This window comes from Myxine glutinosa, chromosome 3, assembly GCF_964187855.1.
Source record: "Myxine glutinosa chromosome 3, kmMyxGlut1.1, whole genome shotgun sequence".
Taxonomy (NCBI): domain Eukaryota; kingdom Metazoa; phylum Chordata; class Myxini; order Myxiniformes; family Myxinidae; genus Myxine; species Myxine glutinosa.
The window spans coordinates 124,712,457-124,734,227 of NC_136263.1; the positions used below are offsets into that span (position 1 = coordinate 124,712,457).

General features: G+C 47.8%; 1 protein-coding gene and 1 non-coding gene across 2 annotated transcripts in view; both read left to right on the forward strand.

Annotated features, from left to right (window-relative positions):
• Positions 1 to 21,771, forward strand: part of LOC137423229 (sodium/potassium-transporting ATPase subunit beta-1-interacting protein 3) — a 763,631-nt gene that overhangs the window by 540,365 nt on the left and 201,495 nt on the right. The window lies entirely within an intron of this gene.
• TRNAD-GUC (transfer RNA aspartic acid (anticodon GUC)) lies at positions 15,528 to 15,599 on the forward strand. The gene has a single exon. It is a non-coding gene; the product is annotated as a tRNA-Asp (tRNA).

The following is a 21,771-nucleotide window of genomic DNA, read 5'->3' on the forward strand; positions in this document are numbered from 1 at the left end:
GGGAGAGGAGCAAAGAGGCTGCACCAAAGAGAGGCGGTGAGATGCGAAACGCTCCAAGCCAAAGAGGAGAGGTACTCGGCAAGGAGACCAGCTTTGGAGAGACGCGCTGAAAGGAGGGAGACGGCCCCACCCCAGAAGAGGAGCAGGTGTGCCGAACCAGCGCGTGCCGTCGACCACAGCGGATACACGACGAGGGTTTCCCGCCAAAACCGCGAGGAATTGCGAACGGCGGCCTCCCGACCTTGCCTCCATCTCAAGCCTTACCTGCCTGCATTATCCCCTGTGTAAGTGTGAACGTCCTGTCCTGCTCGTTTGTCTTGGGGCTAAGTAAAAATGAATAGTGTAAGTTAAGGATTCGCTGTGTTACTGCTTCTTCCATCCATTGCTTGTGTGTGTATAATAAAACCTGTTCTTCCTCCGTATTCTTCTTCTTCTTTTTCATTCTCTTTCGGTCGCTTTAGAGATTTCCCGATTGAATATCTGTGGGGCGATCTGGTCAACGTCGGGTGGAATCGGGTTTTAATCGGGGAGGAACTGTTCGGACGCGGTTAAATACACCACCGCTCGGTCAATATAACATCTAAAAGCCGCGTCTGTAACACTATTATAGCTAATAAACCCAAAACATCAATGCACCCTATTATAGCTAATAAACCCATATCATCAATGCATCCTATTATAGCTAATAAACCCATATCATCAATGCATCCTATTATAGCTAATAAACCCATATCATCAATGCATCCTATTATAGCTAATAAACCCATATCATCAATGCACCCTATTATAGCTAATAAACCCATATCATCAATGCACCCTATTATAGCTAATAAACCCATATCATCAATGCACCCTATTATAGCTAATAAACCCATATCATCAATGCACCCTATTAAAGCTAATAAACCCATATCATCAATGCATCCTATTATAGCTAATAAACCCATATCATCAATGCACCCTATTATAGCTAATAAACCCATATCATCAATGCATCCTATTATAGCTAATAAACCCATATCATCAATGCACCCTATTATAGCTAATAAACCCATATCATCAATGCACCCTATTATAGCTAATAAACCCATATCATCAATGCACCCTATTATAGCTAATAAACCCATATCATCAATGCACCCTATTATAGCTAATAAACCCATATCATCAATGCACCCTATTATAGCTAATAAACCCATATCATCAATGCACCCTATTATAGCTAATAAACCCATATCATCAATGCACCCTATTATAGCTAATAAACCCATATCATCAATGCACCCTAGTATAGCTAATAAACCCATATCATCAATGCACCCTATTATAGCTAATAAACCCATATCATCAATGCACCCTATTATAGCTAATAAACCCATATCATCAATGCACCCTATTATAGCTAATAAACCCATATCATCAATGCATCCTATTATAGCTAATAAACCCATATCATCAATGCACCCTATTATAGCTAATAAACCCATATCATCAATGCACCCTATTATAGCTAATAAACCCATATCATCAATGCACCCTATTATAGCTAATAAACCCATATCATCAATGCACCCTATTATAGCTAATAAACCCATATCATCAATGCACCCTATTATAGCTAATAAACCCATATCATCAATGCACCCTATTATAGCTAATAAACCCATATCATCAATGCACCCTATTATAGCTAATAAACCCATATCATCAATGCACCCTATTATAGCTAATAAACCCATATCATCAATGCACCCTATTATAGCTAATAAACCCATATCATCAATGCACCCTATTATAGCTAATAAACCCATATCATCAATGCATCCTATTATAGCTAATAAACCCATATCATCAATGCACCCTATTATAGCTAATAAACCCATATCATCAATGCACCCTATTATAGCTAATAAACCCATATCATCAATGCACCCTATTATAGCTAATAAACCCATATCATCAATGCACCCTATTATAGCTAATAAACCCATATCATCAATGCACCCTATTATAGCTAATAAACCCATATCATCAATGCACCCTATTATAGCTAATAAACCCATATCATCAATGCACCCTATTATAGCTAATAAACCCATATCATCAATGCACCCTATTATAGCTAATAAACCCATATCATCAATGCACCCTATTATATCACATAGTTTCTTGGCATCGGTATGTACTTCATAAGTTTAATTCTTCTATCATGTCAGGTCATAGATCAGATACTGTATATGAAGTTTCAGATTTTTCAGATAAATATTTCAATTCAACCAATTTTGGCTAGAATATCAGTTCACCGATGACATCATAGTTATCACCCTATATACCCAATGGGGAGTTGATGACATATTCCAAGTTTCAATTTTTTTCGTTGTGTGGTTTCTGAGAAAATTATGTCCAATAGTTTTCTTTTAATACAATATGGCTGCCATACCATGTGACCTATGACATCAGAGTTAACAATAAAATATTCTCCATGTGGGGTGCCTCCTAGGTTTAAAGTTTTGCATCGATCGGACAAGCGGTTGCAGCGAAAAACATTTTTAAAGCAAAAATATATAGACACAGGGACATACACATCCTTCACCGAAGCGAAATTTAATTGCAATCCTTTACCAAAGTGGAGGTGGATTATTCGGGTCCTGGGGGGATCACATTGAGATTTTAACCACTCATCCAAACTCCCTCTTCCTCATAGGTGATGTAAATTGGCACGATACAAATTGGCTGGGCGTTGGTACCTTTCTCACCAGCCACAGCACTTCAGCAAAGGAACTGACTCAATCTGTGAACTTTCCGACCCAGATTTCTCCGAATGGCAAATCCTCCCTTCTGGAATTAATGATGACAAACATCCCTGCAAATGGAATTCTCAGAGAGCTGCCTCAGCGCCGACAGGTCTGTTAGTTCATTCAGGCAGATAGGCATGGACCGCAAGCAGCCATCTCACTTTAGGACTGGTCTCCTACATCTACTGCCCCTGATATTAACTCAGCCTAGATTTCTCCCACAGAAACCTGCTCTCTTATGCACGCATCCATCCCATCTCGTCTTCAGTAATCCTCCCTTTATTTCCGCTCATGGTACAATGACTCCCACGGTGAGGCAGTAGCTCTGAAACAACTTGCCTTCTCTTCCTGAAAAGCAAACTCGACTGAAGGCAATCTCAACTCATTCCACACAGTCTACAACAAGTGTTTGGCTACTCTCAGGAGAGCCGGAAAAGAACATCTGCCCAATCTCAGGATTGAATTTTCAAACTAGTCTCCCTCCTCTAAAACCTGGTGGTGCCTTGGTAAGTATCCCTCTCCATCGCTTCCCTCACTTCAAATGGCACCAAAGCTGACTCCACCCATGAGAAGGCCAGATGCCTCAAGTCTGAGTTTGCTTCCAAATGTGGTATACCCAATGCCTCCCTCTCTGTACCCACTCTATCCAGTCGCACCCAACTGCACATCGCTTCAGTGTGGCGGGGCCACATTAATGAACACCCCATTGATGGACAATACATCCAAAGGTGCTTAAAATTTGCATCACACATGCAGCTTTACACAGCAATGAAATAGAGTTTATTTTGCACTTAAATTTTAATCCAATCGGAATTTATAATCTGCAAAATGTCGAAAGGGGTCGCCAAGACAAAATAATTGAAAATAACTGTTTTCAGCACCCGCGGAGTTTGGGGTGATGCATGGGGGGCATCCCCCAACCTTAATTTTTTTCAGTTGTTTACAATCAAGATAAAAACATCCCATATTTAAACATGACTAACAATATAATGAACATAAACTGTATTTGTGATTTCATGTACCCTGTAACTACACTAACGAATGGTAATTTTGGAAGTCAGACCAAGCTACCCATTATTAATATTGTAATCTACTGTAATCTATACAGTATATTGTCGAATCTGAAGTTCACAAGCTCGATATGCCTCAGCGCCTTTGAAATATTTAGTCCCACAAATGGCCGAATGGTTTTTAACTACGGTGTTCCGTTGAATTAATTTACTGTTCCCCAAGGTCACCCACATGAACCAAATTTGGTGGTGGCACGCACGGGAAGCAGATAAATAGAAGACATTTTCGTACCTTTTTAAGAGTTTATATCTAATGAATACGGGAAGAAAGGTGGACGGGACGTGCAAAACGAGAACAAACCATGCGGCTCAACTGACATGAGCATAGAGAAGGGAATATGCAACTTATGTAAAGGGAAAAAATTTTGTATACTGAATCGAGGCTCGTGAAAGAGCTAACATTTATTTCACAAACAAATAAACCAGACAAACAAAATATATAAAAAGAGGGAGCGGAAGACAAGATGGGGAGAGAAGGGGAAGCACACAAACATAACATTTGAGAGCAGGGAGATGTGTGGGAGGGAGAGGGCTTGGGGGGAGGCGTGGGAAGGGGGGAGGGGGGTGGGAGAAGTATAAAACACAAGGACACCAAGGACTTCCAGGACAGAAGTTGGTATTTCAAAAAAGTGGATTTGGGGTGAAATTAGCGGGGGTAGAAAAGATCAAGGTTTTGGATGGGGAAAGATAAGAGATGGTGGTGAACAGCTGTTTTAAAGACCTGGAGGGTGGAGTGGGATTGAAGAGAGTGAGGGAGTTTGTTCCAGATGCGGGAGAAAAGAGGAATAAAGGAGTGAAGGTGAGCAGAGAGTCTTGATTTTGGCAGTTTAACCATAAGAGGGTTGCAGGCAAATCTTGTGCGACCTGTAGGAATATTTGGGGGACAGAGCCCAGAGAGAGCTGGGGGGGCAAGGCCGGAGAGGAGTCGGGAGAAGATGGAAAGACCACCAACCTGCCTGCGGTGAGTGAGTGAGAGGCCCTTGGAGTTAGCTTCATCGCGGGAGATTCCAATGATTCTGAACGCTTTGGTTTCAACAGCGTGAAGACGAGCTAGGTGTGAGGCAGGAGCACCAGCCCAGAGGGGAGAGCAGTATTCCATTGAGCTGCGGATGAAAGCCTTGTATGTGGTGAGGAGCTCAGGTGTGCCAAGGAAGGACTTCGCACGACGGAGGATGCCCAGTCGGCGACTGGCTTTGGAGGCCAGATTTGAAATGTGGTTTTCCCAGGAAAGATCATGGCAGATAGTGAGACCCAAAAGCTTGAGCGACAGAACTTCTTGGAGAGGATTATTCAGAAAGTGGATGGGAGGGTTGTCCAGTCGGTCTTTTCGGAGAGACATCGTAAGAGTGTGAGATTTGTCAGGATTGAAAGACATGTTCCACTTGTTTGACCACTCTGTGATTTTGTCCAGGTCTGCAGAGAGTGAGGAGGCTCCAGACTGCCGATCTGAGGGATGAAGAATGGAGCGACAGAGAGTAGAGTCATCAGCAAAGAGATAGAGAGGATTTTCAAGAGAGTCAGAGAGATCATTGATGAAGACCAGAAAAATCACAGGGCCCAGAACACTGCCTTGGGAACTCCAGCCTGAACAGGATGGAGATGGAGAACAAATAAATAAATAACAATCCTAATCCAACTGGGCACCACAGACCGCCCTTTTCCAAACAATGGGGTAATCTGGCGTGGACTTCCCTTTGGAGTGATGTCCAAAGCGATGATGCAGCTCATTAAGGATGCAACGGATGCGAAAAGATCCAGCTACCAAGAGAGTGACAAACAGAGCCAACAATGAAGTGAGCCAACGAAAAAATGAGCCAGTGTTGAAAATATAAAGAAAAAGATAGCCAGAGATGAGGAGCAAGTGAAACAGAGCACAATGTTCTTTGCAAAAGGTTCCATTTCAACTCTGATCACATGCGAGTCCTGGCCCAGCCCCGTGAATTATTATCTGTACTTTTTCAGAGCTGCATGCTGGGTCCTTTGGCCCATTTTCCTTACCGTATTCTGGGACCACCTTTTCCTGCTGTGGGCTCTGTGATTGGTTGCTCACTCCATATGGGAGAGCCATCCTTCAGGCCGTCCCACAATGGGGCAGCCCCCCCCCCCCCCCAAAATAAGTCTATTTCCTGTTACAGGGCTCCACGGCACATTTCACCACCATGGCTGACACACACTGGCCAGACAGATTGTGTTGGTGTTCTTTTAAAGTGTGCAGTGCTTTCCCGTGGGCCTTTTTATCGCTGGATCCTCACTTTTATCGCCAGATCCTCACTATCGCCGGAGGTCCTCACTTGGCCCTGCCCGCTAATAAGTGGTGCTCATACATACAATCTTACCCTTACTACACTGTCTATAAATGACATATGCTACCCTCTCAGCATATGCAACAATACAACTTACTCTGACAGGTCCGTGATATATGCCCACCTAATTTACTCAAAACACATGGTGAATGTTACTTACCACAATCTAGCTGTGGATCCCCGCACCTTCCTCCTTTTTGGAGCAAGCTGGCAACTCTCCTCCCCCCCCCCCCCCCCCCCCACACACACACACACACACACACACACACATCAATCAATCAATCAAAATGGTTTATTGAAAGCATGCCTTGCAGTGAATGGCTGAATTACACATGCATACATCTTATTATAATCTTATTATAATAGAGCAAATGTATATGGTTATGTCGTTATGTTTATGTGACGAATACGTCTTCTTCTTCTTCAAATAAAATTAACACCGTCTTAGTTAACCTTCTTAATTACATTAAGACTGCTGAGACCCCTCAGACCTTTCACGACCCTTTAATTCCCCCAAGACCCTTCAGACCACCAAGACCCCTGAAGACCCAAAATACCCTGAAGACCCCAAAGACCCTGAAGACCCAAAACACCCCAATGACACAAAATACCATTCAAGGCCCTGAGGCTCAAAAAGACTCTGAATACCCAAAAACCCAAAAGACCCCGAAGACCCAAAACACCCCAAAGACCCAAAACACCCCGAAGACCCAAAATACCGAACAGACCCCAAAGACCCTTAAATACCCCGAAAAACCAAAATACCCCAAAGACTCTTAAAAACCCAGAGGAAACAAAGACCCTTAAGATACAAAAGCGCTTGAAGGCACAGAAGACCCAAAAGACCCCGAAGACCCAAAACAGCCCAAAGACCCCAAATACCCTTAAAGGCCCAGAGGATCCAAAAGATCCTGAAGACCCAACTGGCCCTGAAGACCCAAAGCACCATGAAGACACAAAAGACACAAAAGACACCAAAATGGTCAAAGATGCCTATTCCTCTGAAACGACGTGTGGTGAGGCGCGCAGAGCGTGCCGAGTCACGCTAGTATTCATAATTTGCAATCAAAGATTGCTTACAAGATAAATATTTCTTGTAAGCAATCTTTGATTTGTTCATATGTATTTGATTTGTTCATAAATATTTTTTGTTCATATGTGTTCTGCACCGTCCTCCAAACAGTGACGACTCCATTTACTTTTCACTGTCGGACAACATGGACCAACTTCTATCAACTCATCCAAACCCTCTCTTCCTCATATGTGGCGACTTCAACTGTCATCATGCCAGCTGGCTGGGTGTGGGTTCCTCTCTCACCAGCCATGGCACCTCAGCAAAGGACTTCTGCGACTCATTGGGACTGACACAATCTGTCAATTTCCCAACCCGGATCTCAGTCAATGGAGTATCTTCTCTTCTGGACTTGGTTATGACTAACTTCCCTGAAAATGTGGGCTGCTCTGCTTCTGCTCCAATCGGTTCTTCTGATCATGTGCTTGTTAAAGTGGACATCTCTCTGGCCATTCTCAGAGAGCCTCCTCAGCGCCGTCGAGTCTGGCATTTCACTCAGGCTGACTGGCACGGTCTGCAAGCAGCCATCAATCATCTGGACTGGTCTCCCATCTCCATTGCCTCTGACATAAATTCTTACTGGGAATTCTTCCAAAGCAAACTGCCCTCTCTCATGCACAGATTTATCCCATCTCGTCTTCAGTTGTCTTACCCTTCCTCCCGTCCATGGTACACTGAATCTTGTGGTGAGGCAGTTGCCCTGAAACAACTTGCCTTTGCCTCTTGGAAGGCAAATCCAACTGAAGGCAATCTCAGTTCCAAGCTCAGAACAAGTGTGTGTCTACCCTCAGGAGTGCCAGGAATCACTATCTCTCCACACTCAAGATTGAACTCTGAAACCTGTCTCCTTCCTCCAAACCCTGGTGGCGTCTGGTCAAATCCGTTTCTGGTGTTTGTTCTCCCTCCATCCCCTCCCTTACCTCAAATGGCTACACAGTTGACACCGCACGTGACAAAGCCGAATGCCTCAACTCTGTGTTTGCCTCAAAATCTTGTGTCCCAAACCCATCTCTCTCTGTTCCCACCTTTCCCAGTCGAACCCAACTGCTCCTGGACTCTGTGTCCTTCTCTCCTGACAAGGTGGAGAAGTTTTTGTCAAACCTCGACTCTGATTCTGCAACTGGACCAGACGGCATCAGCCCACGGGTCCTAAAATCCTGCTCTGCCACTCTATCTCACACTCTCTCTGTTCTTTTCACCCTCTCTTTTGCTCAAGGTCATCTGCCAGCATCTTGGAAATCAGCAAACATTACCGCTTCACACAAAAAGGTGCAAAAACAGATCCTTGCAACTGCAGACCAATCAGCCTGCTTCCAATTATCAGCAAAGTCATGGAATCCATCATTGCTTCGGATATCAAATCCTTCCTCTTCTCCAATGGCTTGATCTCTGATCATCAATTTGGATTCAGACCAGGTCATTCTACTCTGGACATGTTGCTTCTGCTGTCTCAACAATGAATGGAGGTCCTCAATGCCAAACAGGAAATCAGAGCTGTCTCACTTGACATATCACGTGCCTTCGATACGGTCTGGCACCCAGCTCTGCTCACCAAACTCTCCTCCTATGGTATCCATGGAAATCTCCACTCATGGCTTGCGGACCTCCTCTCTGGTCGAAGGCAACGTGTGGCCCTGAATGGATTTCTCTCATCTCCCCTTCCTGTTCTGGCTGGAGTTCCCCAAGGTAGTGTTCTGGGCCCTGTGCTATTTCTGGTCTTCATCAATGATCTCTTCGACTCTCTGGAAAATCCTCTCTATGTCTTTGCTGATGACTCCACTATCTGCCGCTCCATTCCACATCCCTCAGATCGGCAGTCTGCAGCCTCCTCACTCTCTGCAGACCTGGAAAAAATCACAGACTGGTCAAACAAGTGGAACATGTCTTTCAATCCTGACAAATCTCACACTCTTACTATGTCTCTCCGAAAAGACCGACTGGAAAACCCTCCCATCCACTTTCTCAACAATCCTCTCCAAGAAGTTCTGCGCTCAAGCTTTTGGGTCTCACTATCTGCCATGATCTTTCTTGGGAAAACCCCATTTCCAAGCTGGCCTCCAAAGCCAGTCGCCGACTGGGCATCCTCTGTCGTGCGAAGTCCTTCCTTGGCACACCTGAGCTCCTCACCACATACAAGGCTTTCATCTGCAGCTCAATGGAATACTGTTCCCCCCTCTGGGCTGGTGCTCCTGCCTCACACCTAGCTCGGCTTCACGCTGTTGAAACCAAAGCTTTCAGAATCATTGGAATCTCCTGCGATGAAGTTAACTCCGAGGGCCTTTCACTCACTCACCGCAGGCAGGTTTGTGGTCTTTCTGTCTTCTACCGACTCCTCTCCGGCCTTGCTCCCCCAACTCTCTCTGTGCTCTGTCCTCCCAATATTCCTTCAGGTCGCACAAGATCTGCCTGCAACCCTCTTTGGTTAAACTGCCAAAATCTAGGCTCTCTGCTCACCTTCATTCTTTCATTCCCCTTTTCTCCCGCCTCTGGAACAAAATCCCCCACTCCCTTCAATCCCACTCCTCCCTCCAGGTCTTTAAAACAGCTGTTCACCATCCTCACAGATGTGAACAAAGTGTGTTCACAGAACAGATGTTCACTCCCCCATCCAAAACCTTGATCTTTTCTACCCCCACTAATTCACCCCAGATATACTTTTTTTTGAAATTCCAACTTCTTTCCTGGAAGTCCTTGCAGTGTTCATATGTTTTATACCTCTCCCACCTCCCCCAAAGCCCTCCCCCTCCCACATTTCTCCTGATGTCCCTGCTCTCAAATGTTGTGTTTGTGTCCTTCCCCCTCTCTCCCCATCTTGTCTGCCGCTCCCCTTATTTTTTGTGTTTTGTGTGTCGGTTTGACATTTTGTGTGATTAATGTTAGCTCTTTCACGAGTCTCGATCTTGTATAAAAAAATATATACATATATATATATATATATATATATATATATATATATATATATATATATATATATATATATATATATATATATATATATATATAATCAACGAACATAACAGCGTGACGAGCGCTGTCCCGATCTCCTGTGGACCGAAGTCCTAGACCAAAGCGTCACCTCCGACCCAAAGGGTCTTCTGGAGGCTTCAGCCCGGCCACTCTGTCAACAGACAGAGATTTATTCATTGGTCCCCATTGGCTAAACATCAAGCAGAGCGGCCAATCCAGATTTCGGGCTTATTAACCTGTATTGGGGGCCACAGGGAAGCCCTGCCTTTTTTACAAGAAAAAAGGTAAAAAGTCAAACATTTGAACAGCCTTGGACGTGCACCTTGACCCCATGGTCAAGGCACATCGTCAACAAGGCTGTCCCCATAACAATACACATGCGCCTCAACCCCGAGGGGGAAACGCATGGTCATTCAAACGCATGCATCATGCCCCCCAAAGGGCCACAATGCATGGTCATACAGTTGGGACCACTCCTCTTAATAGGAGTGAGACCCCTTAATCCACCGGCAGGGAATTACTCCTGCCAGGTCCGATTTGCATGCAGGCTTGATTGTCCGTTTTAGGGCCCCGGACAGGGCCTGCCTTTTTTACAAGAAAAAAGGTAAAAAGTCAAACATTTGAACAGCCTTGGACGTGCACCTTGACCCCATGGTCAAGGCACATCGTCAACAAGGCTGTCCCCATAACAATACACATGCGCCTCAACCCCGATGGGGAAGCGCATGGTCATTCAAACGCATGCATCATGCCCCCCGAAGGGCCACAATGCATGGTCATACAATTGGGACCACTCCTCTTAATAGGAGTGAGACCCCTTAATCCACCGGCAGGGCATTACTCCTGCCAGGTCCGATTTGCATGCAGTTTTTCGCGTCCGTTTTAGGGCCCCGGACAGGGCCTGCCTTTTTTACAAGAAAAAAGGTAAAAAGTCAAACATTTGAACAGCCTTGGACGTGCACCTTGACCCCATGGTCAAGGCACATCGTCAACAAGGCTGTCCCCATAACAATACACATGCGCCTCAACCCCGATGGGGAAGCGCATGGTCATTCAAACGCATGCATCATGCCCCCCGAAGGGCCACAATGCATGGTCATACAATTGGGACCACTCCTCTTAATAGGAGTGAGACCCCTTAATCCACCGGCAGGGCATTACTCCTGCCAGGTCCGATTTGCATGCAGTTTTTCGCGTCCGTTTTAGGGCCCCGGACAGGGCCTGCCTTTTTTACAAAGAAAAAAGGTAAAAAGTCAAACATTTGAACAGCCTTGGACGTGCACCTTGACCCCATGGTCAAGGCACATCGTCAACAAGGCTGTCCCCATAACAATACACATGCGCCTCAACCCCGAGGGGGAAGCGCATGGTCATTCAAACGCATGCATCATGCCCCCCGAAGGGCCACAATGCATGGTCATACAATTGGGACCACTCCTCTTAATAGGAGTGAGACCCCTTAATCCACCGGCAGGGCATTACTCCTGCCAGGTCCGATTTGCATGCAGTTTTCGCGTCGCCACAGGGCGGCACACTGCGAAAAATCTAACCAATGAGGACCAAAATCGTCTATTAAGATGATCAAGGCACCTCCTAGCTTTAATGGTGAGCACCAGCCACGAATTATGTCTCACACGGTAAATACCGCATAACCTGCAAGGAACCAACAGCCTGTCTGCCACACAGACCATCGTTCCCACCAGTGCAAACCAAAACCAGGGGGTGCGGTGCGATCGGCGGGGATAATAATCAACGAACATAACAGCGTGACGAGCGCTGTCCCGATCTCCTGTGGACCGAAGTCCTAGACCAAAGCGTCACCTCCGACCCAAAGGGTCTTCTGGAGGCTTCAGCCCGGCCATTAAAGGCCTTTAATTGGCCTTTAAAGGCCTTCAGCCCGGCCTTTAATTGACCATTAAAGCTTTCCTGAGAGAGAGAGAGAGAGAGAGAGAGAGAGAGAGAGAGAGAGAGAGAGAGAGAGAGAGAGAATTCAAACAGTGAATTAACAAAGAAATGTAAAATAAAAAAAACAAACATGGCATGTTTCAAACAGAAGAAAAATATTAGAAATAAAAAAACTGAGAATTGTGACTAAGTATTACAAACTATGAAGAATACCAATTAAAAATGGCAATGCACTTGTTTGAAATATTTTTGTTCTGCATTTGTACTGTGAGTACTTTCGTGCTTTCCTGAGATTAAAAGGTATATCTCTCATATCACACATAACAATTTGCTGGAGAGGTTCTGCATTCTTAAATGCTTTTTTGTTTACTTTGTGTTTATATTCTTAAGTAAGGTCATGAATATTAGCAAACGTTACTCTCTCACTATGTTGCAGCAATTATTTGGCAAAGTATATTCTTCATATTAAGTCTAACGAAAATATTGGCATTGACCGTTTCTAAGTTTTGAATACTTTGGGAATATATAAGTCCATTCCGTTTCTAAGTCCAGTGTCATTTATTCTTCTTTCAGGAGGTAGGCCCTTGGGATTATCTGAATGTAGGTATGACTGGCAGCTTTGTGCTACAGATATGTATAACCCACCCGATGCCACAACCTAACAGCTGTCATGGCATCATGCATTAAATATTTTTCCTTCGAAAACAAGCACCTGACATGGATCAAGGGAGTCTTGGGATGAACTGCAATAACTGTTTAGCATCATTATCCAGGGCTGCTGGGGTTTTTTTTTTTTTGGTTTTTTTTTTACCGTAGAAGGCTAATCATGTGTGGGACTTTGAGTAATGAAGTGCCAAATAGGTTGCACTTCGACAGGATGTGATAAAAATGCAAAAAAAAGATCTCCTCAATGGTACACAAGTCTTTTTAGAAGGTGTTCCTGATCATTGTAGACACCTTTGATGTACTACATCAAAGTAATGGTTTGATAACTTTATTATATTACTTACTTGAAAGTTACTGTTGAAAAAACCACCAGATCCCAACTTTTCTGTCAATACAATTGCAAAGATACGGGATGAGAAAATAATTCTAAAACAACAAATTATACACATACAGAAGTCCAAAACGAGAGGAAAATTAATCCATAGTGTGAATGTATTTTTGACAAATACATTATCAATGAAAATGCTAGGCAGAGCTATTACAAATAATACTAGAAAAAGAGCAATCAGAGATTGCAAACCCTCACCAGGATGTATTTTCAGTGGTTTTTAAGGTTTTTGTGTTAAAACAAATATGGCGGCCGAACCACGTGACCGATGACGTCATCATTATTTTTTTCCAAACTCATTTATTCCTCGATTATGCTCAAGAAATTTCATCTTGATTGGATGAAGTTTTGTACTTGTCGAAATTTGACATCATAATGGAGGCACCGATGATATCATCATGAACATATTTATTCCCTATGGAGAGTTCTTTACAATGAGACATGTCTCAAATTTTTCTATTCAGCACTTTTGGAGATATAGAGGTGCAAAGTTTTTCGATTTTTCCAAGATGGCGGCCGAACCACGTGACCTATGATGTCATAATTACCATTTAAAATTATACAGGTTGAGTTGCACCTATCGTGGAAATTTCCTGTCAATCGGACCAACGGTTGCAGAGAAAATCACATTTATTCTGTGCAGACAAACAGACAAACAGACAAATGAAAAATCGGTCAGAGACCGAGTACTTGCCGGAGTGTACTTTTTTTTTATCAGCCATTTTGGATCATTAAAAGTAAATAATGACCTGTGCCAAAGTTCAAACGACGTGGGTTTAATCTCAACATGAGAGAATTCCACATAACTATTTGCGCGGTGTATAAGCTAACCGATCGCTGTGTCCATCGATCTTGCCAAGGCCGTAACACCTATCGGCTCAAAATCCTTTTAACTGTTGACTTCGTAGTTTTTACAATGAAGAAAACACGTATTGGGAGTACATACGACATCGTGATTGGGTATGTGACAGCTCTGAGGCGTCTTTAGCTTCGCATCACAGTGACGGCGAGCACCAACATCGCGGCTGTAAGATTAAATCTGCCTTCAAGCCCCCTCACCACCCAAAGCCTTCAACCAGACATATTAACATGCTCCTCCCCCTTTATTCCCATTCTTCAAAGCAAAGCGGTAAAAATTGTTGTATCGCCATTATGTATAACTCGCAACGGTACCCACCCTAAGAGCGGGGCTTCAAATGGGAGGCACAAATGATTGGGTGACCATCGTTTTTGGTGACCTTGAGCTTGACCTTGGGCCTAGAGAGTTAAAAATTTGGCACAGTCTATTCCAGGGCAAGGCACATATGTGTGTAAAGTATGGTGATGCTATATGCAACGATGTAGACATAGTACTGCACACAAACAAACACAAACAGACAGACAGAAAATCGGGCAGAGACCAAGGACTTGCTGGAATGTCCTTTTTTATTGGCCATTTAGGATCATTAAAAGTAAATAATGACCCCTGCCAAAGTTCAAACGACGTGGGTTTAATCTCCACATGAGAGAATTCCACATAGCTATCTGGGCGGTGTATAAGCTAACAGATCGCTGCCTCCATCGATCTTGCCAAAGCCGTAACACCTATCGGCTCAAAATACTTTTAACTGTTGACTTGGTAGTTTTTACAATGAAGGAAATACGTATCAGGAGTACAAACGACATAGCGATTGTGAATCTGACAGCTCTGCGGCATCTTTCGCTTCAGATCGCAGTGACAGCGAACACCAACATGGCAGCTATAAGATTAAAATCTGGATTCAAGCCCCCTCACCAACCAAAGCCTTCAACCAGACATATTAACACGCTCCTCCCCCTACATTCCTGTTCTTCAAAGCAAAGCGGTAAAAATTGTTGTATCGCCATTATATATTACGAGCAACGGCAGCCGCCCTAAGGGCGGGGCTTCAGTTGGGGGGCGGGGCTTCAATTGGGAGGCGCAAATGATTGGGTGGCCATCGTTTTGGGTGACTTTGAGCTTGACCTTGGGCCTAGAGAGTTAAAAATTGGGCACAGTCTTTTCAAGGGCAAGGCAAATATGTGTGTAAAGTATGGCGATGCTATGTGCAACGATGTAGACGAAGTACTGCGCACAAACAGACAGACAGACAGACGGACAGACAAACCAACCAACCAACATACTTGCCGGAATTTTTTTCCGGCAAGTAACAAAGCAACCAACCAACATACTTGCCGGAATCAATTCCGGCAAGTATCAAACAGACAGGGGTGAAAACATAACCCCCATTATTCACCTTCCTTGATGGAGGTAATTATTCATCCTTTAGAATGAATGATTTTTCACTTTGTTTAGACAAAGTACTCCTTGGAGGAAAGCAAAGAATCTTGGTTTATGTGACATCCTCGTTCGTATAGTGGTGAGTATTCCTGCCTGTCACGCAGGTGACCGGGGTTCGATTCCCCGACGGGGAGAGTTCGAAATTTTTAAATGGGGACAATTTTATTTGTGAATCACACATTCTCAAGATTTGATGTTAGTTCAGTTTTCTTCACCTACATCAAGACAACTTCACAGATCATCATCTTTTTCATGCCTGTGGCAGTGACTGAATACCTTCGCCAACATTTTCCATAATGAACAAATGGATTGCTCAGAAAAAGTTTTGTTTGAATTTTTTTTCCTCGATTGTCAGAGTTGTTCAATTTCCCCACAATGTTGTGCAGATAATTGATGTCATGATCATGTATTTCTGGATTTTGTGATGCAGCAGTCACCAAAACTGTTGAAGGTAAAAACTTGGTAAAAACTAGAACGTCAGTCAGTAGAGAGCATACCTTCGCCTGTTTGGCCATATCACTCAATGGTGAAGAATCACTTTTTAAAAAATCTCATACCGGAATCCATTTTCAGATCTTCACCAACATCGAATCGATAATTCCTTGTCACACTCACAACCTGTCCACCACGTTTCGTCCAAATCCATCAATAACTCTTTGAGATATCCCACAATGTATAGTTTTTGGCCTTAACTCCCAATTGTGAAGAATCACTTGTAAAAAAGAAATAATTCTCATATCCGAATCCACATTCAGATCTTCACCAAAATCGAATCTATGTGTCATTGTGAGACATCCAAACGGTCCACCAACTTTCGTCCAAATCCGTCCACAACTTTTTGAGATATCCTGCTATGTATAGTTTTGGTCCTATTAGGCCATGAGCCAGGTCCAAAAATTTTGAAGTTGAGTATCAAGTTTGGGGACTAATTCCCACTATGATTTTTAGTTACACCAATGTCTGACGTCCATGAAAACGAGTAATGGACATTTCAAATGAGTAGCTTAATGCCATTTCCGACGCCATCTTTAAAAATGGCTGCCATTTTCAAGGAATATTTATGTAATTCAAATCTATTGCTGCATGGTAAATTCTGATGATCAAATCTTAATTTGTACTTATCAAATGTTATTCACTTTATAATTTGGAACATGTCAATACTTATTTTAACCATTTTTATATACGTTTGCCAAGAATTTTGCTTTAAAATGCTTGGAAAATGCCTAAATTTGTTTTTTTTTTAACTAGTCACTCCCAGAAGTTGTCTAAATAAGTTGGTCAAACCAAATTGGGGCAGATAGATCGAGATTTTCAGTAAAGGTAATGATTACCGACATGAGAATATTAGTCATAATTACCGGAGCCTCTGCGTTTTTGGTGAAAAATCCATTTATTTTGTTTGTATGCGGCCAAATTCTAAAACAAAATTATGGGTTAGGGGAAATAAAAATAGGCATAACGTTTGAACCACACAAGATAGGCCAACATATTACCACTCATAATGTGTGTCTTGAAGCCCTCTACGCATTGCATTAATTAATATGTAAATTGGATCAGTAATTAGGTCACCAGGGGTCACAAGGTCACGAAATTCAGGCACTACTGAAAATGAGTACATCGTCCAGCAAAAATTTACTTTAAAAATCGGTTACACACATTTTCACAATTCTGATGCCTAGATAAGACCCTTACACCTATTGGTATGTGTTAAACCCATGTTAACAAGTTTACATACAATGAATTATTAATTGATGTGTGGGGCATGCGAAACTGGAAATATGCCCTCCAGTACGTTGTGCTTTGCTCTCTACCCAAAACAGCTTGTGCAATGTCGATGAAATTGTAGGGAAATAGAAAAAGTTGTATGTTCTACTCAATGGCTATGTTTAGTCCTCTTCAAACCTAACCTCCATGGCATGCTGAATGAAATCTGAAAATGGTTTAGCCTATCGGTATCAATGTGACATACAAAGGGCTTGGTTTCAAAATGAAATAAATGCCAAATTTAACATTTTGGATTTTTTGTTGTCAAAAGATTGTTAAAGTGATCAAACTTTCCCTGGGCTTTTTCGTCCCAAAGTGCCGTAAATCCTGGGTTTCTTGGCAATAATAACATGTATATTGTGGCGGACACAAAAGCCCACTGGCGTGGTGACATCATTCCACGCACCAAGTGGGCGGTGGCCACGCCCGAGGGGTAGGCGTGGCCTCATGATATACACCGGGCGACCAGCCCGGAGCAGTTCAGTGTTACAGTGTGCTCTTACAATAAAGACGTTTATAAGTTACCACTTGTCCGCTTCCTCCTTGCTCACAAGCAGCGCGCGTAACGCCGCGCTTTACTGGTGACCCTCGACGTTGGATCTGCCGTAGCGAACCTTCCGAACACGACGCCATTGCAATGGCCAACGACAAGGCAACGGCGATTAAACTTCCCAAATTTTGGGAGGCCCAGGCCGAAGTCTGGTTCGTTCAAGCCGAAGCCCAATTTCAGCTTCGGCGCCTCACCAACGACGACCTGCGCTACTGCCATGTCGTCGCCTCCCTCGGGCCCGGCACGGCCGCTCGAGTTGTGTCCGTCCTTCGCCACCCACCGGACGGCCACAAGTACGAGGCACTCAAGCGGCTACTCCTAGCCACGTTCGGCCTCACGGACAACGCACGGGCCGACCGCCTCCTGGATCTCCCCGAGCTCGGTGAGACGCGCCCGTCGGTCCGAATGGACCATATGCTGTCACTGTTGGGCGACGAAGCCCCCGGTTCGCTATTCCGGGCGCTTTTCCGGCGCCAACTTCCAGCGCAGGTTCGCCTCGCATTGGCCGGGACCGAGCTAACGGAACCCCGAGCATTGGCAGCCGAGGCGGACAGGTACTTCGCCGCTTCGGACATGCGGGCGAGCGTCGGCGTGGCCGTCACGGCCCTCGACGCTGATGTTCAGCAGCATGTTCCACAGCATCAGCTTCTACAGCACGCTGATGTTCAGCAGCATGCTGATACGCACCTCGTGAACGCCGCCACGCCCCACCCACCGCCGCGGCGAAAACCGCCACCGCGGGGAAACCCGCCAACTCCACCGGCCTGGCGGAGCCAGCCGCGCTCCTCCAGCTCCACCACCTGGTGCTGGTTCCACGCCAAGTTCGGCCACGAAGCTCGGCGGTGTCATCCGCCGTGCTCCTTCAACGGGTCGGGAAACGCCCGGGCCGGCGCTCAATAGTGGCGATGAGCGCCGGCCATTCGAGCAGCCTGCTGTTCATAACGGACACCTTCTCCGGGCGCCGTTACCTGTGCGACACGGGAGCGCAGGTGAGTGTCATTCCCGCCGGCACGTCAGACAAGCACGCCGCGGGTGGGGGCCCCGCGCTGCTTGCCGCGAACGGGACGCCCATCCGTACGTACGGAAAACGCTGCCTCTCTCTGCGGTTTGGAGGGCAGGTTTTCCGATGGACGTTCGTCACCGCCGACGTGCCCATGGCACTGCTTGGCGCGGACTTCCTGTGCGCTAATGGGCTCCTGGTCCACGTCAAGCGCAGACGGCTTGTCCAGGCCGAGACGTTCAGCTCGCTCGCTTGTGCGTTGCCCAGCTCAACGAGCGGCTTGCCAAGCGGCTTGCCGAACGACTCGGTTCTGGCCACGTTGGTCTGTACGCTTCCGGCAGCGGACGCATTCACCCGCCTCCTCGCCGGCTTCCCGGCCCTCACGCGGCCCACCTTCTCGGCGGGGGCCGTCAAGCATGGGGTGGCCCATCACATCCCCACGGTCGGGCCACCGGTCTACGCCCGGGCACGCCGCCTCGAGCCGACGAAGCTGGCGGTGGCAAAAGCGGGGTTCGCTACCCTGGAGCGACTCGGCATCGTTCGGCGCTCAGAGAGCACTTGGGCGTCGCCGCTGCACATCGTGCCGAAGCCCGGCGGGGGATGGCGACCGTGCGGGGACTATCGCCGTCTCAATGACGCCACGACTCCCGACCGCTACCCCGTCCCCCACATTCAGGACTTTTCCGCCCGTTTGGCGGGCAGGTCCTTCTTCTCGAAGGTGGACCTCATACGCGGCTACCATCAGGTCCCCGTCAGGCCGGAGGACGTCCCAAAGACGGCGGTCATCACGCCATTCGGACTCTTCGAGTTCCTGCGCATGCCCTTCGGTCTGAAGAATGCGGCTCAGGCGTTCCAGCGACTGATGGACAGCGTCCTGCGCGACTTGGATTTTGTCTACGTCTACCTGGACGATATCCTCGTCGCCAGCGCGTCCCGCGAAGAGCACCTTCGCCACCTCCGCACGCTCTTCGAACGCCTGGGCCAGCATGGCCTGATTGTGAACCCCGCAAAGTGCCGGTTCAGCGCCGCCACAATCGATTTTCTGGGGCACCGTGTCACCAGGCACGGAGCCCTCCCCCTGCCGGCCAAGGTGGAGGCGGTGAAGGGGTTTCCGCGCCCCCGCACGATCAGAGGGCTGCAGGAGTTCCTGGGCATGGTGAACTTTTACCATCGGTTCCTGCCCCGTATCGCCCAGCTCCTGCGCCCCCTGCACGAAGCTCTCCGACGTAAGCCGGGCAAAGGCGACGTTACCTGGACCGAGCAGATGGACACGGCGTTCACGGGCGCGAAGCTCGCCTTGGCTAACGCCACCATGCTCGCGCACCCGGCGCCCGATGCACCGATCGCCCTCACCACCGATGCCTCGGACTACGCGGTGGGCGCGGTGCACGAGCAATGGGTGCGTGGAGCTTGGCAACCGCTGGCGTTCTTTAGCCGGCAGCTTCGCCCGCCCGAACGCCGTTACAGTACCTTCGACCGCGAGTTGCTCGGACTTCACTTGGCGGTCAGGCACTTCCGCCATCTGCTCGAGGGCCGGGCGTTCACTGCCTTCGTCGACCACAAGCCGCTGATCTTCGCGATGGGCAAGGTCGCCGAGCCGTGGTCGGCCCGGCAGCAGCGTCACCTCTCGGCCGTGTCCGAGTACACGACGGACATTCAGCACGTCGCGGGGAAGGACAACCCGGTGGCGGATTGCCTTTCCCGGGCCGTCGCCCACGCAGTCCACCTCGGCATCGACTATGCCCGGATGGCAGCGGACCAGGCCGCTGACCCCGACGTCCAGGCCTTGCGGACCGCCGTCATGGGCCTCCGCGTCACCGAGGTGCCGTTCGACGGCGCGGGCGCGGCCCTCTTGTGCGACGTCTCCCTCGGGCGTCCTCGCCCCATCGTGCCCGCGGGCTGGCAGCGCCAGGTGTTTGACGCCATCCACGGCCTGTCCCACCCGGGCGCGAGGGCCTCCCAAAGGCTGATCGCCGACAAGTTCGTCTGGCATGGCCTCCGGAAGGCCGTCCGCGGCTGGGCCAGGACGTGCCTCGCGTGCCAGCGCGCCAAGGTGCACCGGCACACCCAGGCCCCGTTGGCCCCGTTCACGGTGCCGGAACGCCGGTTTGACCACGTCCACGTGGACCTGGTGGGACCTCTGCCCCCCTCGCAGGGTTTCACCTACGTCCTCACCATGGTGGACCGCACCACCCGGTGGCCGGAGGCCGTGCCCTTGTCGTCGACAACGGCGGCCGATGTCGCGCAGGCTTTCATCGCCACCTGGGTCGCCCGGTTCGGCGCCCCCTCAGACATCTCATCCAACCGCGGCCCCCAGTTCACCTCGGAGCTCTGGGGGGCGGTTGCGCAGGGGCTCGGGGTCTGGCTGCACCGAACCACGGCCTACCACCCCCAGGCTAACGGCCTGTGTGAGCGATTTCACCGCTCATTGAAGGCCGCGCTCCGGGCCACCCTCCGCGACGGCGGCTGGGTCGACAGGCTCCCCGGGTCCTGCTGGGCCTCCGGACGGTGCCCAAGGAGGACCTGCGCGCATCCGCGGCGGAGTTGGTCTTCGGGCAACCGCTGCGGGTGCCGGGCGAGTTCCTCCCCGACTCCACGGCACCATGGTCCGCAGCACAGCAGCGCTCCGCTCTGCAAGAGACCGCCCAGAGGTTCGCCCCGGTGCCAACGGCATGCCACGGGCACCCACCGACGCACGTCGCCCCGGAGCTTCGCACGGCGGAGTACGTCTTCGTCCGCCACGATGCCCATCGGACACCACTGCGGCCCCCGTACGACGGGCCTTTCCGCGTGCTGGAGACCGGGGCGAAGCACTTCACCCTGGACATCGGCGGTACTCCTGACCACGTTTCGGTAGACCGCCTCAAGCCGGCCCACCTCGATGTGGACCATCCACCGCCAGTGGCCCGACCCCCACGTCGGGGCCGCCCTCCTGCGGGCGGACCCCCGGCACCGCCCAGCCCCGCCGCCACGCCGCCCCCCGGTCCTGCAC